Consider the following 16,678-nt stretch of genomic DNA (forward strand, 5'->3'; position numbering starts at 1 on the left):
TTCCAAATCACCAACCAGGTCCCCTAAGAAAGTCCGCTTCTCATCCAAGACTTCAGCTTCTGCTTCAGCTCTGAAACCTTCTGTCCTTAAGAAGGGTTTTTGGAAATAGGAGACACTTCCCTCGTCTGCACTGGTAGAAGGTTGCCTAGCTCCATTCCGGGAAATCTGGAAGGAGTGTGGTGCGGAGAGTTGGGTAGTGGAGGTGTTAAGGAGTGGGTACAGAGTCCCTTTTCGTTCTCTTCCTCCGCTATCCAGCTCACCGGTTCATCTTCCCAGGTATTCCCCTTCCTCCATCGGGAATAGCTTTAGCAGCAGAAGTCCGAGCCCTCTTGGAGAAGAGGAGCATTAGAACACCCGCTCCTTTCCCAGGGCTTTTACAGTCGGATTTTTGTGGCTCCAATGTCAGGAGGATCTTGGAGACCCATTATAGATCTCTCGAGTCTCAACCGGTTCATCATCTCCCGAAGTTTCATATGGAAACTTCTCCAGTCGGTTCTGCGGTCGGTCCGGTGAGATGACTGGATGATTTCAGTGGACCTCAGGACGCTTATCTCCAGGTTCCGGTCCATCCGGAATCTCGGAAGTTCCTTGATTCTCGGGTCCAACTGGAACATTTCAGTTCAGAGTCCTCTGCTTCGGTCTGACCACAGCACCTCAAGTCTTTACGAGGGTGATGTCTCTATTTCAGAGATAATGCATCGTCGGGGTTTCAGGATGAGGCGATACCTCGACGATTGGTTGTTCAGGCTTCGTCAAAGAGGAAGTTTTGCAGGCGAGGACTTCTTACTGAATTTGTGTCTTGGAGTTGGGAATACACATCAACTTGGAAAAGAGTTCTTTGATTCCAGCTCAGACAAAAAACGTGCCTGGGGAATAACGATTCACGCGTGGTTTGAGGGCTTTCCCGACGGAGGAAAAGTTTTGGCAATTCTGAGCCAACTAGAAACATTCAGATCGAACAGAGTGCAACCTGTGAGCCTATGGAAGAGCTTGCTGGGCAGGATGGCCTTTCTCTCTCTCCTAATTCCAGGGTCTCGTCTCCGGATGCGTTCTCTTCAGGCATGTCTCAGGAATCGCTGGGACTTTCGGGAAGAGAACGGTTCCAGAGTCTGGGACGATTCTTGCCTGAAGGATCTTCGGTGGTGGTCAGAAGAATATCATCTGACCATCGTCGTTAAATTGGACTCCCCATTCAGATTTCCATCTGTACACAGATGCCTCGGATCAGGGTTGGGGAGCAACCCTGGAGGAATGTCAGGCCAGAGGCCTTTGGACGAATCTGGATGGGAGGGAGTCCATCAACCACAGGGAACTACGAGCAGTAGAAGAGGCTCTAGGTTGCTTCTGGCACATAGTGCAGATCAGATAAGCAACAGGACGGTAGCGCACTGTTTTTGCGACAACATAACTGCTGTGTCATACCTCAAGAAGGAGGGGGGACAAAATCGCAAATTTTGAATCAAGTCGCCCAGAGAATTCTCCGCTGGTGCAGGGAGAAAGTGCCACAGGACTACTCTCGTTCCTCAGGAAGGATCGGGAAAACTCAACGTTTTGGCGGACGCCCTCCATTCAAGAGGTTCTAGGGGAAATGGACGCTAGTGCAGGAGGAAGTTCAACTTTTATTGAAGAAATGACCAGCAACCATAGATCTGTTAGCAACTGAGACTAAACTTTCGCCTCCCAGTATACTTCTCCCCAGTAGAAGATCCCATGTCGTTCTAGGACGGACGCCATGTTGCACTCTTGGAACGACATGCAAACATATGCATTCCCTCCATTCAAATGATTCAACAAGTGTTGATGAAACTCAGGAACTCCTACAACGCCGAGATGACGTTGGTTTGCCCTTTCTGGCCTCAAAGACCTTGGTTCCCGGAGCTTCTCGATTTGGCTGATAGATGTTCCGGTTTTCCTTCCAGAGAGGAAAGATCTTCTCAGACAACCCCACTTCCATCACTTCCACGGAACCTCCGCATGCTGAGTCTAGCTGGGTGGAGACTATCCAGCGAGGTCTGGTCATGCCAGACTCTCTAAGGCAATGGCTCGCCAACTGTCTTTCTGTCTGAGAAGATCATCCAGAAAACTATATCAGGCCAAGTGGGCGGTTTATCGAAGTTGGTGCGGAACCAAAGGTCATCCTATTTCACTTCCAACGGTGAGCGAAAATAGCGGATTTTTCTATTTTTCTGAGGAAAGAAAAGAAATTATCGTACCCACAATTGATCACCGGTTACAGATCAATGCTTAGTAGTACATTCCGTTTCCATCTTCGGAATTGGCGACCAGTAAATACTTCACGATCTCTTAAGGTCTTTTAAGATAGAACGTCCAGTTCTTCCTCTTCGGGCACCATCGTTGGATTTAGCGGCAGTATTGACTCTCCTTAATGTCGTCAGAATACGAGCCATCATCAAGCACTGTCATTAAGACAGTTAACGAAGAAGGTATTATTTCTAGTTGCTCTGGCCACAGCTAGAAGAGTAGGAGAGATTCGGGCTGTCTCAAGAACTGTATCTTTCTCAGGGAAAGATATTTTTCTGTCATATTTATGGAATTTCTAGCTAAATCGAAGAATGGAATCGAATCCTTTACCCAGAGCGTTTAGAGTAACGTCTTTAGAAGATTTCGTTGGAGGTGACTCTTGCCCAGAAATGCTATTATGCTACGGTCAGGGAAAGACTTATTTATTACGCACAGAAAAGATGTTGCCTCGCCCGAGAACGTCTATTCGTTTCTCCCAGACGTCCTTCACACTCAGTCTCAAAGAATGCTATTAGTTTTTTAAGAGAGGTGATACAACAAGCGTCGGCAAATTCTTCGACTTTCGGAACCATCGAACTCCTCTGAGCGCCCAAGAGCTCATAGTATTAGAGAGGGTGGCGACATCGTCGGCATTTCACAAGAATTTGTCGGTGTCGGCAATCTTAGAAGCAGCTACTTGGAAATCAGTATCAGTTTTCACTTCTTTCTACCTTAGGACATTCAATTCTCGTCAGAAAAGGGTTACTCGCTGGGTCCTTTTGTGGAGCCAATTCAATTCTTTAGTAAAAGGTAGACTAAGGGTGGGGGTGGGGAGAGTAGGGGCTGAAGGTTAGACAGCATAAGATAGGTGAGTAGAACTGTCAGTGAATCGGAAGTCATTTACGGAACACAAGATGTTTTACAATTAAATTGGTTAGGTATATCCAGGTGGTTTTCAGCTCAATTTATTCACCCTCTTGGCGTTAGCATTGATGGCAACAGACGTCAATGATTGGAAGCTCCGACTGCACACTCAACTTATCCTCCGTCATGAGAGGCTACAATAGCCACATGGGAGGCTCGTGTTCCCCTCCATCATGAGAGGCTACCAGCCACATGGGAGGTTCGCCAGGCTCCGCTACATGCGAGGCTTTGGTTAGCCACATGGGAGTTAGTTTCCCTTCCAGAAGGGAGGTTTTCTTTGAATCACATGGGAAGTAGCTCGACTGAGACAGTAGCGTGACTCGAGACTGACAGGGTATCCTCCTTTCAGGCATCCCCACCTGCCGAGTAGACAACCAGGTGAGGTTTGTTTTTATATGCCTAGTAGACGATGTTGAGTTACCTGTTTTTACTTGTTGTAGGTCGGTCTGACTTAATTGAACCCATTCCACTAAATTTATGTTAATCGGGCTAATTCAGGTGTTCAGGAGTGTATTGCAAATGAAGTTTTCATAATAAAACTAATATTGTAATACTTACCTGAACACCTGAATGATTCCCACCCTCCTCCCCACTTCAATCTGATTAATGTATAACGCAGGTGGGGATCTCTGCCATACAAAGCCGGGACTTGCAGCAAAACGGGAATGGTAACTCATTTGACAAGATTTTCCTGTAAGCGTTGGTAACGCTGACCAGTTAATTACTCACTTAGTGGGTAATGAGTTTGGGGATATAGTTCGGGCTGGTAGGTAACCAGGGCTAATTCAGGTGTTCAGGTAAGTATTACAATATTAGTTTTATTATGAAAACTTCATTTTATTATAAAATGTCATGTTTTCAATAATCCTATAATTAAATTTTGAATGAGTTGTAGCATGTCAAGTGAGATCTTATATGACAATGAAAACCAAACATTGTGCAAACTGTATGAGTTAATGTCACCTCAGTGGATTGGTTAAACTATTTATTAATAATTACTAAACATTGAAGCCATTGGTTTAGTTCTGTTAGTCTAGAAGTTGAAGATGTTGGTCTGCATAAGTTTTTTACTGAATTTTGCTGAAATTAGTTTAATTATTAATTATAATAATTCAGTTTTTTATTGATTTACATGCTAACAATATTGAATGAATCTATATGGTTATATTAGGCAATGAATTGGCGGTGTTAGTGGGGTTCTTATATGACAATGAAAACCAAAATCGTTGTGCAAACTGTCGAAAATCGTCAAAAATCATAAGAAAACTTACTTTTAATTCTGGGTGCATTGAAAACGATGCAAACTGCATTATTTTGAGTTTTACATCAAAAAGTTCAAATTATGATTATTCTGCCATTTTGGGGCCATATTTTTCCGTCGAATTTGCTGAAATTAGTTTAATTATTAATTATAATAATTCAGAAATTTTTATTGAATATATTTGAAAATATTGAATGACGTCTGCCGGAATGGTCGTAATGCTAGGCACTGACATATATCCTGAACTTTATTCAGTAATTGTGGGTATTTTATCAGGTGCAAAAGTTTCATTATGTTGATATTTTGATCATTTCTTTTCTTAATATATTACATTTGTGGTTTCTTCAACCTCACTGTTTGTAAAAAGGTAGTGTGCATCTTGGCTAACATTTAATTTTTTTATATTTTGAAGTTTGGCTCACCATCATATTTGTATTTTACTAATTCTGGCCTTCTTCATTTCCTTGGCAGATCAGAAGTAGCCATTTGCTTAGTATACTATAAACTTTGTATTTACCCAGTATTTACTCGTCTTTCCACTGTTAGCAAGTTGTCTTGAGAATAACTAACTTTAAGTTGTGGGTTTTCTTGGTTCCACAGAGTTGTGTTTAGAGTAATAATTGTTGTTCTTATGCAGTTGCTTGAGTAAGGAAGTTTGTTCTTGTGGAAGATAAATTAAGAGCCTTCAACTTTACCATGCTTTGTGTGTTTTGGGGTGGTAAGTTTCTTTTCCACTAATTTCACTCTGGGTTACCAGTAGGAGGCTAATACGTAATTGCAATTGCTTGATCCTTTTTTTCAAGTTGGAGATCTGGTGAGAGTTGTCAGGGTTTAGTTTTTGAGGCTCAATTCTGGCCATCCAACAGGCCTCTTATTTGGTGGTTAAGTTTTTTTTTTTCAAGTAGCTCTGTTATGTCATCACTTGCTATGATGCCTTTAGTTTCTTGAGTGTTGGTGCTTTTGCATCTTTAATCTCTGAAACAACTTGATAGCTTGAATGCTGTGTTTTCAAAAGTTTTAGCCTACTAGCCAAATACAATTTTCTCTCTTGCTTGCAGAGATGTTGCATATGTAGGCCTAGTTCACATCAGTACTAAGACTGGGTTACCGGTAGGTTAGGTCTGGCCTAGTTTACTGGATCCTGCAGGTTGCTTGTTGAAACCAGTGTTTGAGAGAAAGCCTGGACTAATGTATTAACTTAGATGGCCGATTCCACACTGTAAATTCCAAGGTGGCCTAGGATGCATTTGAGGTGATACCTGCATGCAAGTTAATCATCTGGATTCCATTGAGTGTATATGATGACTAAAACTAGTCCTGAACATCCAAAACAAAGCCCAAGGCAGACTTTTCAGTGGATATTATCCTTCAGTCAAGTTAACAAACATTTAGTACATCAGGCAGCGACTGGTTGTACCTGGCTAGAAGTAAGGGAACCTACTTATACGCAATCCCATTTGGAAAAATGTGATTCCTGTAGCAATAGATGAAGAACCTTTTTACCATTTTTTACTACTTGTTGTCATGCAAGTAAACTACCACAAGACAGTTGCCTTCTTGTGCAGTTTCATATGGAGTGTAAGCCCCTTTTTGCTCACTATCTTATTCGTGTGAACAGCCCTTGTATGTGCCTTTTAATGTTTTGTAATTTCATTGTTATTCTAAACTTGCTTCTCTTTCAGTACTTTGTCAAAGATTTGTGCCTTTAGGTTATATATGTGATTTCAGTTTCCTTGGCTAATTTTAATTCTGCTCGTTTTTCTCATTTGTTTCAGTGGTCTGGTTAAACTGTGTTTATATTGAAAATAACAATTCACAAAGTTCCTTTAGTTGTGTTTTTCAAATCCCTTTTGAGGATTGTTCATTCTTTAGTTACTTTGTTTTCTGCAATGGTAACTTTTTTTAGCATTCATTTTCATTTAGACCCACATCCAATGAATGCTTTATAGCGTTCATTCGTCCGTGTTTGTCTGTCCACAGATGACTAGTGTTTCCTGGGAATTTTACTCATGGTATTGTGTTTGATGTTTGTTGGTGAATACAATATAGAGGCTAAACAACTGCTTCCAGTGGTCATTGTGTATCACCCTGTATTGAATGTTACAACCATTTTGTTGCAAGCTACAGAACATAATTTTGATCATTCATCCAACAAGTGATGTTGGGCTGAACTATTCATTCAGTGGTGAATGAACACATTAGAATAGGTTACTCTAGGTTAGCCAAGTAATCAGTAGCCTAGATGTTACATTTGAACTGTACCAAGTTTCTGAGGTATTTAGTACTATACTAAATCTGTATATTGACAGGTACTTTAGTGGCTTACTCCCACTGGTCAATTCATAAGCTCTAAGCTTAGGCCTAACAATATACCGTAGCTTTTGACTTGATGCAAGATATAGCTACTACTATTGCAGTCTAGGTTCAAATGAAAAGCTTGTTACAAATATATAACAAAATATAATTAAGAAAAATATATATATATCTAGTACACCAAAATTACATCGGGGCTTTAACGCCATTTCACCTTACTGAACATCACGTTTATTACTTAAATGTAACTGAAACAGATATATACCTAGTATGAAAATCAAAGTCCACTTGGTAGGTAAGCAACCTAAACACGAAAAGGCTCTCAGGGTACTCTAGTTAATGAAAATCTTCAGTCATAGGTAGGTATTACTTAAAGCTTATTGCTAAGGTACTGAAATCTCAATGGATATAAGATTTACAAATATGATTCCCACTTCTACCAAGGTCTTGGAGATAGGACATGACTATCTTTTTATCATTAAAAAAAGAATAGTCTCACAAACATGGAAGACTTATCTGTAGCTGTTCCAGACGCCTTCTGCCTTTGCCGGGAAACAACGACATGGGAAATGACTTAACTGGCAAATAAGTCACAGTTAAATAATGAGATAAGCGTTACAAAATGATATTGTCCTTCATAAATTCAAATTAGCTTTACAAATTTAATACTTTCACTCATGACAAATGGAACATTACAATTTTGGTTTCATACTGATGATGACAAAGTTACAATCTCAAATGTAAACTCAAGTACAGAAGGGCAATCTCATAACACTTTATGCCAAAATACACATTTTTCATACAAACTAAAATTCCAATGCTTCTGCAAACTTAAATTTCACTTTTTAGGTTACACGAACAACAAAACATTCAAGTTTCAATCACTGAAACTCTGCATGATTTTCAGGATACACAGAAATTGTGTCTGGTTTCTCAAATCACCACAATGTTTGTTGCTTTGCTTGTGAGATGGATGCATTTTGACGTTGGCACTAGGTCATTATGCCAGTTTTTAGGTATTGTGTTTTTAGCTTTTGTTCTTTACATTATATTTTTGCCTAGAGAAATTATATATATAGTAATATAAAACTTATTTTACCTCTTGACATTTCATCACAATTGAAACTTATAAAGCTGCAGTAAAAATACAGCAGTTGCCAAGTCACCAATTTTTCTTGGAGAAATTTTGGTTTGTTGAAATTTACTTTCCCCTGTTGTCGGGTTTATTATTCTTGTCCTGTTACATAGTTTTACTTTGGCGTTGGATGGCCTTCAAATATGATATTGTTAAGTGGATACCGTTTGCAGTATGTCTTATGCAGTCTATAAAAGTTAGGGCTAAAGGCTCTTGGCGGCAGTTTCTTTGGTCCTCAGCTGTGTTGCTCTCTGGTTTTTGCTCTACATCCAAGTCATTTGGTTCCTTCCTAACTAGCCATCCTAGTTTCTTTAACCATTTTACCTCGTTTAAGAACAAAATTCGAGTTCTTACTCCATTGAAGAGGTAAACTCTACGGATATATGCTACATTAAAGAAGAAAATGTGGGAGTTTTTGCAGAGAAGCAAAAATTTTAAGTTTTGTTATTTAATGAGATCAGTAACACTTCAACACAATGTTCCCCAACTTAGCGGTCTCCTGGACGTATCAGCTTCGTTTTATGATTATTTTTGCTGTGCTCCCATTTTAGGTACTACATTTTTAGATCAGATCTTCAGGAAATCTCTTGAATTGAATGTTCAGTGTGAAGTACAGATTAGTTTAGGTTAGGAAAGATATGGGATTGCTGTTAACTTTAAGATACCTAGAAAGTGTTCAAGTGCAGGCTATATAATATATGGTCTTTTAGCAGACTTTATTACTTATTAGAAAGCCCGACCCCCAAAGCAATGTTTGTAGGTTTTACTCCTGCAGTTAAACAGAATTCAAGTTTTGTTCTTCAGTAATGTAAAAATGGGGGGGAGGGGATTTTTATGCTACAGTGAAGTAAATATCATGTTTTGTTTTTCAATGAGGTAAAATAGGTGAAGAAACTAAGACAGCTTCTCTAAAAATATTCGGTTGCTATGAGTGTCCAGAAGTGTATCTCAAACAATTAACAATGGGCTACACGTGTGGTTCTCATTTGATGTCCTGTTCCACCTTTTGTTTCAGAGTCCCCTTTTGGTTTGGCTAGGTCAGGCCATGGGTGTCATATCCCAGTACCCTTTTAAAATACGCAAACCATTGAGACTTCACACTGAACTTGTGGTAGAAAATTGCAAAAATCATAGCATGTGTATGCAATCCTCCTACTACTGATGATTGTTACTCATGATTTATGTGGTTTCAGAAGTTTGATAACTGTAAACTCTAAGTGACAGTTTCCTTGTTCTGAGAAGAATCCATGAGAAGCCATAACATGCACAAATGCCTGTTACATTCTCTGTAAATGTTGAGAAGAAATTGCTCAAAAGACACCCGTATTATGAAGTCTTGCTTTAACTGCAATAACTTTTGGTTCTCTCTCTCTCTCTCTCTCTCTCTCTCTCTCTCTCTCTCTCTCTCTCTCTCTCCATTAAAATCAGCTTCATTAGCATAAATATTAACATCCCTGAACCTAATGTAATATGATATAGCACTATAATTTGTTGTTACACCCATCTGTGCAAAACATAAATTGTTGTCTTCAATTAAATTGTCATTTAGCTGATGATGTTATTAAGTAGTACACTAAATTTTCTCTAGATCATAGTTAACTGCGAAAAAACAAGTGCATTTTGTTTAAGAAAAACTTTATAACCACCCACTTGAAGGTTCTTTATTAGAATCTCAGTACAGTACTTTAATTGCCATAACTACTTTCAGTGCATTGCTGTCAGTTAATTTCATGTGAAAAACCAACATTATCTTTGCAGTAATTTGCTTCCTTTGTAGATAAACTTCAAGTTTTACTTTGCACAACAAATTGTACTTGTTTCAAATCTCATGATTTTTCTGATCTGAAAACCTTTTAAACAAGACTCCAAAGGTATTGTGGTTCACAAAGTGTTCAGGTTTTTATCTTGAAGTTTGAAATGAAAAAAAGAAGCTGAATCTGAAAAGACATTGCCTTAGGCTGTCAGAAAGTTACAAAGAATAGCTTTTGAAAAATTATCAGACCAACATTGTTGCACACTTGGAAAGATTTTTAGTTCTATCAACTGCATAGCATTTTGGCACAAATATTAACAGATGCTTAAGTGGGAAGTTGTGTATTATATGTAGAAGTAGACTAGAGAATTGAGGCATTGAAGTACCACGAGAACAATTTCCCGGTCAGATCTCATGGAGAAGCTGGTGGAGACAATGCTTGCTTAAAACTAACTACTTTAAATTAGCACCATATTGTAAAAACGAAATAGCATTTTCCTCTCGAAACATTAGCAATTTCAGTAAAGTCTCAGCCAGTGAGGAATAGGGAGAGTGGGGCACGTTGAACATATTTTAGAATTCTCTCTCTCTACAAAAATTTTTTCTAACACTTTGGTCCTGTACTTACCATCATAAAGTTCAACCATTACACTAATTGTTCTGTAAAGCACATGGGGTTCTAATAATTTTTGGGGTGTAATTTGAGGTTAACGAAAATTTCCATATTGGTTCAATCTGCCCCATATAAAAAAAAAAGGGGTACATTGAACATAGCAAAGGGGCAGCTTGATCCATGTTACTTATGAAAGGGAATATAAACAAAGATGTTAGGAAATATATCAAATTTTATTCATTTGAAACATAGTTTGTTTATTTGTATATAGTAAGCCTGAGGTTAATTCGATCAATAAATATGAAAATAGAAAATAAAATATCCTCTTTGGTTTTACAGAATCTTAACATAACTATCTTTGGCTTCATTAAGCTAGTTCCTAATGGATAGCCATTCTACAATAATTGAGCTCGCTAAATATGCCGTCTTTGGCATGAAATGTTATAATGGGATTTATAAATCTCAAATAAGAATGAAGCTGCAATAATTGGCTCATGAATCTCCTTTTGAGATAAATCACTAAACAATTATGGTACAAAAGTAATTATCTATCCATCAGAGAGACACAATTTCATCTGAAATTAAAGAAAGAATCTGACAAAGTAAAGCAAATTGGAAAATATAGATTTAAAAAGAATAAAAGAAAGATAAAAGAAAAGCCATTGTAATAAGAAAATTGACATTTGTAAAGCTCCTCAAACATTAAAGTGTATCATGGACTGCATATGGAACTTTTTGTACCACAACTGCTGACTGGATTTGGGAGACACATCAGTATATCACTTCTCATAGCTTTGAAGCCTTGTCCTCACAAGGTGGCTTAATGAATTTGCAATCATTAGGAAATGTTTTTTTTTGATTGACAAAAAATCTACTTATAGCATTTTTCATCATTATCTGTAAATTTATCACCAATCTGACCAACGTAGAATAGCCATTTATTCTTTGAATTAACTGGCTTGAATTTGACCAACACAAAATCTCCTGATTCTGGTTCCTTTCTTGATTGTTCTGCCAAATCCTCATCAAAATCTTCTTCATATTCACTTGATTCTCCATGAAGAGACATATCTTCATTAATCTCGTCTGAACTTTCTTCTGTAATGGGTAGGTTTTTTAAATTTTTCAACAATTTTTCCTTTTCCTTCTCATTGCCTCCTCTTTTTCTGGAGTGCTTGTGATCAACTTTGTGCCAACTGATTTCCTCTTGCAAACTTTTCTTGTTGACAGATCATATTCGTCAATTTCCGTTTTAGGAATAGGTCTTAAATCGACTAACTCTTCAAAGCTAGTCTGATGCTGCTGCGACAAGTCATGGTTCATTACTGGTTCATCTGATGGATTTAATCTCTTTCACCAATATTTATATCACAACTGTGACTAGAAGATGTGTTTTCATCATTTCTAAACACTGATGCTATATAGGAAATCATCCTTGTAAAATATTTCACTGTTGATAGGCCAAAGGCCACTTTTCTTGAATCCTGCTGAAATGTTTTCTGTTGAAAAGCCCTGTAATAAGCCTTAGTAAAACACTCTGGTAAGTCATAGATAGTTATTCTTTTGCCTGGATTGCTCAGGTTCCACTCATTAACTGCCTTCTTATAATGAGTTTTCAGACATTGTCCATCCAGACTGAAACATCAAGTGGCTGCAAAAGTGATGTTTGGGGCAGGAATGCATTATGATTGATAGTCCATGGTCCCGTGCAGCATCGATAACTTCAAGAGATAAATGGCTTTCATGATTATCCATGAATAGAATAGCAAGATTATCCTTTGAGCAGAATATGCTTAATGAAATGTTTCAAAGCAAGAGGAAAACTTTATCACTGTTCATCCATCCTGACTGAACAGCCAAACCTAAAGTTCCTGAAGGAGCTTTCCTTTGATCATAAAGTCTTTGAAGTGCACTCTTGGGAATATCATAACAGGTGGCAGACTTCTCCTGACTGCATTCACACAGCAACATACAGTGACTAGAATGTACCTTTCTCAGCTGCTGTGATTTGTCCAACTTGCTTGAGTTTATCTGGAAGCAAGGACTTTAAAGAGATTTTGTACTGTTGTAATCCCTGTTTCATCGAGATTGAAAATGGACTCTGGTCCAAAATTCTTCTCGGCCTGAACTTTGTCCACAGGTCAAAAAGTCACTCACAGATTTTTTATTAAATCCTTGTGCCCTTGCCATACTGGTTGCTTCAGGTGAACAAGGGAAATTGAGGATGACGCTTGACTCCAAAATCCAGCCATCCAATCCTTTCCTGCCATACTGTTGGCTCCCAAGCATCAGGGATTTTCTTTTGTTTCTTTGCTGCATACTCATAGATGACAAGCTAAGCCTTGCTCCTGTTAAAGTGAGCCCATGAAACATTAGGAAGGATATTTGTATGTAGTTTTTAAACCATCTTCCTCCTCATCAGTAAAGACCTGAAAAATAGAGCAGAAAACTTTGATAATGTATCTGAAATCAAGTCAAACTTATTAGGCTATCAATTAATCTTTATTCATTAAAATCTTACTAAAAAAATCACTATTTAATTTAGGTATGATCCTAATCTGTCTTGTATTGTACTTTGGAATATAGTCTTTAGCTTCTTCTGCTTGACCCTTAGTAAATTTCTTATAATATCTTGATAATGTAGTTCTATTTATTTTCAGAGCACAACTTACTTCCCTAATAGACTTTCCAGTAATAACTTCTTGAACAGCCCTTTTCATTATGCTACCATCAGCTTTGCTTCTATCAGTTTTGGGTTTGTAGTTTCGCACCATCTGTTGGAGAATGGTACCAATTTTAATATCTGCAAGCTTATACTAGTCTTATAATTCACTTATACTTATTTATATAGAATAAAACCAGTTTTATAGCAAGTTTACTATAAAATTGCATGGGGGTACTTTGAACCATAGTGACACAAGGTACATTGAACCATATGTGCAATGTAATTTTTAATGGTTCAACGTGCCCCATTTTCAATCATTAGAAAAACATGAACATCAACCACTGGTATAGGCTAATGATACCTAACAAATATCTCACAAGAAGCATTATCCCATCCATTAGATATACCAGTCATGTGACTGAAAGTGAATTTGGTTAAAGAAAACTATGAGGAACCATTGTTACTCACCTCTGAATATTCACATTAGGTTAAAAATCCAAGAAATGTCCTGTGGCACGTGGTCACTCCAAAGGCTACCACCATACTGGTGATAAAGTGAGTCATCAACAGAGGGTTCTTGCATGGGTGACATCTAGTGGCCAAATAGAAAATTATGCCTGAAAAGTCCAATGGCTCAATGTGCCCATATGTTCAAGGTGCCCCACTCTCCCCTACACATACTGTTACTGTAGAGGCGGACAAAAAAGTTCTCATTTTAACCAACACTGACTAGATTGGTATATTATCTAGACAAGAGTAATTTTGCTGGAATTTTTATTTTATTTAGACAAGCAGTTTTGCTAAGATACTTGAGAGTTTGAAAAAGTTTGAGAGTTGGTTAGTTGTTCTCTAGAGAGAGAGCAGTGGTGACAAGTTTTCTGAACAAAATTTTCTTGTATGCCTTGTTGGATTAAAATTATGTAAAATTTGTTCAATTTCGGGTAATTTTGAAATTTTGACATATGGATAAAAGAACTGGTTGTTGCTGTTTGAGTTATTATATAGAAATTTAAATAATTTAGTGCCCAGGTTCGGAAGACGCTAGTATTCTGTAATTCAGCTTTTGGTGTTGTCACAAGATTGTCCTTTGTAACTGAAAAAAGTAATTTTGTGGATTATAGCTTAAATCACACTTTCAGAGACATGAAGTCTTTCCCTCTGTGTATACAAGAAATTATTTACTCTGAAGAGAAAAATGTTTTGGAACTGTCATTAATGTTACAATCCCCAAATTTGGTTTTAATGTCCAAATTATACAGTTATATACATTACAGCATCATATTTTACAATGTACACATGCAGGATGTGCATATTATGTAGACTATATACCAGAGAACCATAGAGAGGTCCGAATTCCTATGTGCAGCGTAATTTGGCCGCCATTTTGATTGTGTCACTGGAGCTGCAGTGACAGCAACGTTTGTAAACAAACATGCTCTGAGTGCACTGCAACCCACTGTAGGGCCAGCAGTTTGTCTTTGTACTGGAACACACAAGAAACTGCCAATGTTTGTTTATTTGACAGCTTTTATGATTGTTCTTATTTTCTTTCTGATATACGTCCATAAAATGAACAAACAGGTCTATATAAGTAGGTAACACAGTAAGAGGACCACTCAGATACATCACAGCTAAATGTGACTAGAGAACAGACTTTGCTCCAGATAATACCTATTTAGGTATAATTCCTTAGTGGGATAAAAATTTTATTCTTCTCAGATATTCTTACAGACATGTATGCGGTATATTTAGTGTATAAACAAAAATAACCCATAAATGTTTAAACAGTTTTATTCAAAGTTCTGTAAAATAAATTACATATTTTCAATTATTCAAAGTTCTGTAAAATAAATTACATATTTTCAAACATTTAGGCCATGTAAAATTACCTGTGAAAGGACTGCATCTGGAAAAATAATGATTGTACTTCAGTGTCATTAAATGATGGCAGATATAATAGGCCCCAGGAGAACAACATGCTAGCAAAATGTCAAGCCTTCACAAATACCATGCCTTAGCAAAATATGTACAAAATTCTATATGCCTGTGCACACAACCTATTGGAAATAGGTATTATTTAATTACTAATCACATTTAATTACTAATCACATACCACTACCAAAGGCATCAACACACACCAAGCTTAATCGAGTTAAACAGGGCTATACTTAACTGTCAGTGTGAAGACCTGTTAACAAAATACTTCATTTATGGGAAATTTTTACGTAATTTCTTTTTTCTTTGGATGCCTTATTCTTTATTTTCAATTGATATTTTAGTCTCATTGTAACATACAAAATTGCTTCATAAACTGTTCACTTTGAGAACATGAAGATGTACGAAAAAGATCACAGTTGACATTGGAAGCTGCTGCCGTTAGCTTTTGCAAAACATTGGCACCAGAGACAACACGGATACATTTCTCTGAATACACACTCCATCGACTCTGTGAAGATAAGCAGTTTGCTGCTAGATGGAAACAGTAGGTCTCTATCAATGGTGTAATTCTTGCACCTGAAGAATGTGTACTTCTCTGCCAGTTAAATTCTTTCTTCATCGGTGGCTGACCACATAGCATGGCAAGTATCACATGGGTATTTCTTGACAGCTCTGCAACAGAGGTAGCCTGCTAGGTATACTGCTATTTTTCCCCTGTAACATCCAACTGTGGCTCATGCAACATTGCTGCACGTTTCTTTTGGGGTTGGTAAGCACTAGCTTGATGGGCCTAGGCTTTCATCTGCCTGAAAGTCCAGAAATATACAAAATCAGACTACTATAATATTGAAAAGTTTGTCACTTACTGGCTTAGGTACTATCAGACTTGTGCATACCTGAACTGCAGAGGTGTGGGAGTTTCTGATTCTCCTGGGCTCTGATCACTACTACTAAATGAGCTAGCTGTTGAAGACTTCTGCAAAATAGAGTAAAGCATACAGGTCTATATGGTACCATTTAACTAAACCTTTGCAAAAATTTAGTCTGTGGCTAATGTCCTCTAGATTTTCAAGGCAGTCTGTTTATAAAAAAAAAAAAAAAAAAAAACAGTACTTATACTGCTAGAAATTTTACCTTCTTCCGTCTGGATTTGAATGGTGGCTTAGCAGTGTATTCGCAGCTAACAGGCTGGGCTATGTAATGATGATCACACAAACCAGCAATGACTGGCACCTGGCTGACTTGCGGAGTTGACACCTGGCTGGCTCCACCAGGCACCTAACAGATTGACACCTGGAGCTGACACCTGGCTGGCTCCACCAATGAAAGTTACCTGGCTGACTTGCGGAGCTGACACCTGGCTGGCTCCACCTATGACAGGCACCTGGTTGACTTGCGGAGCTGACACCTGGCTGGCTCCACCTAGGACTGGCACCTGGCTGACTTGCAGAGCTGACACCTGGCTGGCTCCACCTAGGACTGGCACCTGGCTGATTTGCAGAGCTGACACCTGGCTGACTTGTGGATCAGACACCTGGCTGGCTTCATCTATGACAGGCACCTGGCAGTAGTCTGGGGCTCCTGACTGGAAGAGATTGCCCAACTGAAGCAGGATGTGGGTTTCTGTTGGTTTGGTGTTAGTGTTGGCCCCTACTGCCATAACACAATCAAGCACTCCCTGCCTGTAATCACAGCGAAAGTTACAGGCATTTGGGTTGTCACGATGCCCCCTTTACTATGGATCACAGCGAAGAAATGCTCTAGAGTGACATGCCTAAAAGACAGGCTTATAAGTTCTTAATACAACAGGTTTAAAATTTAACAATTTACAATTA

At 38.3% G+C, this 16,678-nt stretch overlaps 1 long non-coding RNA gene across 1 annotated transcript in view; it reads left to right on the forward strand.

Annotated features, from left to right (window-relative positions):
* Window positions 1–14,728, forward strand: part of LOC136830552 (uncharacterized) — a 67,239-nt gene extending 52,511 nt beyond the window's left edge. The window contains exon 2 of the long non-coding RNA XR_010850658.1: window positions 13,935–14,728. This is a non-coding gene — a long non-coding RNA (uncharacterized lncRNA). The remainder of the gene's footprint in view (window positions 1–13,934) is intronic.
* Window positions 14,729–16,678: the final 1,950 nt, after the last annotated feature.

This window comes from Macrobrachium rosenbergii, chromosome 47, assembly GCF_040412425.1.
Source record: "Macrobrachium rosenbergii isolate ZJJX-2024 chromosome 47, ASM4041242v1, whole genome shotgun sequence".
NCBI classification, from domain to species: Eukaryota; Metazoa; Arthropoda; class Malacostraca; order Decapoda; family Palaemonidae; genus Macrobrachium; species Macrobrachium rosenbergii.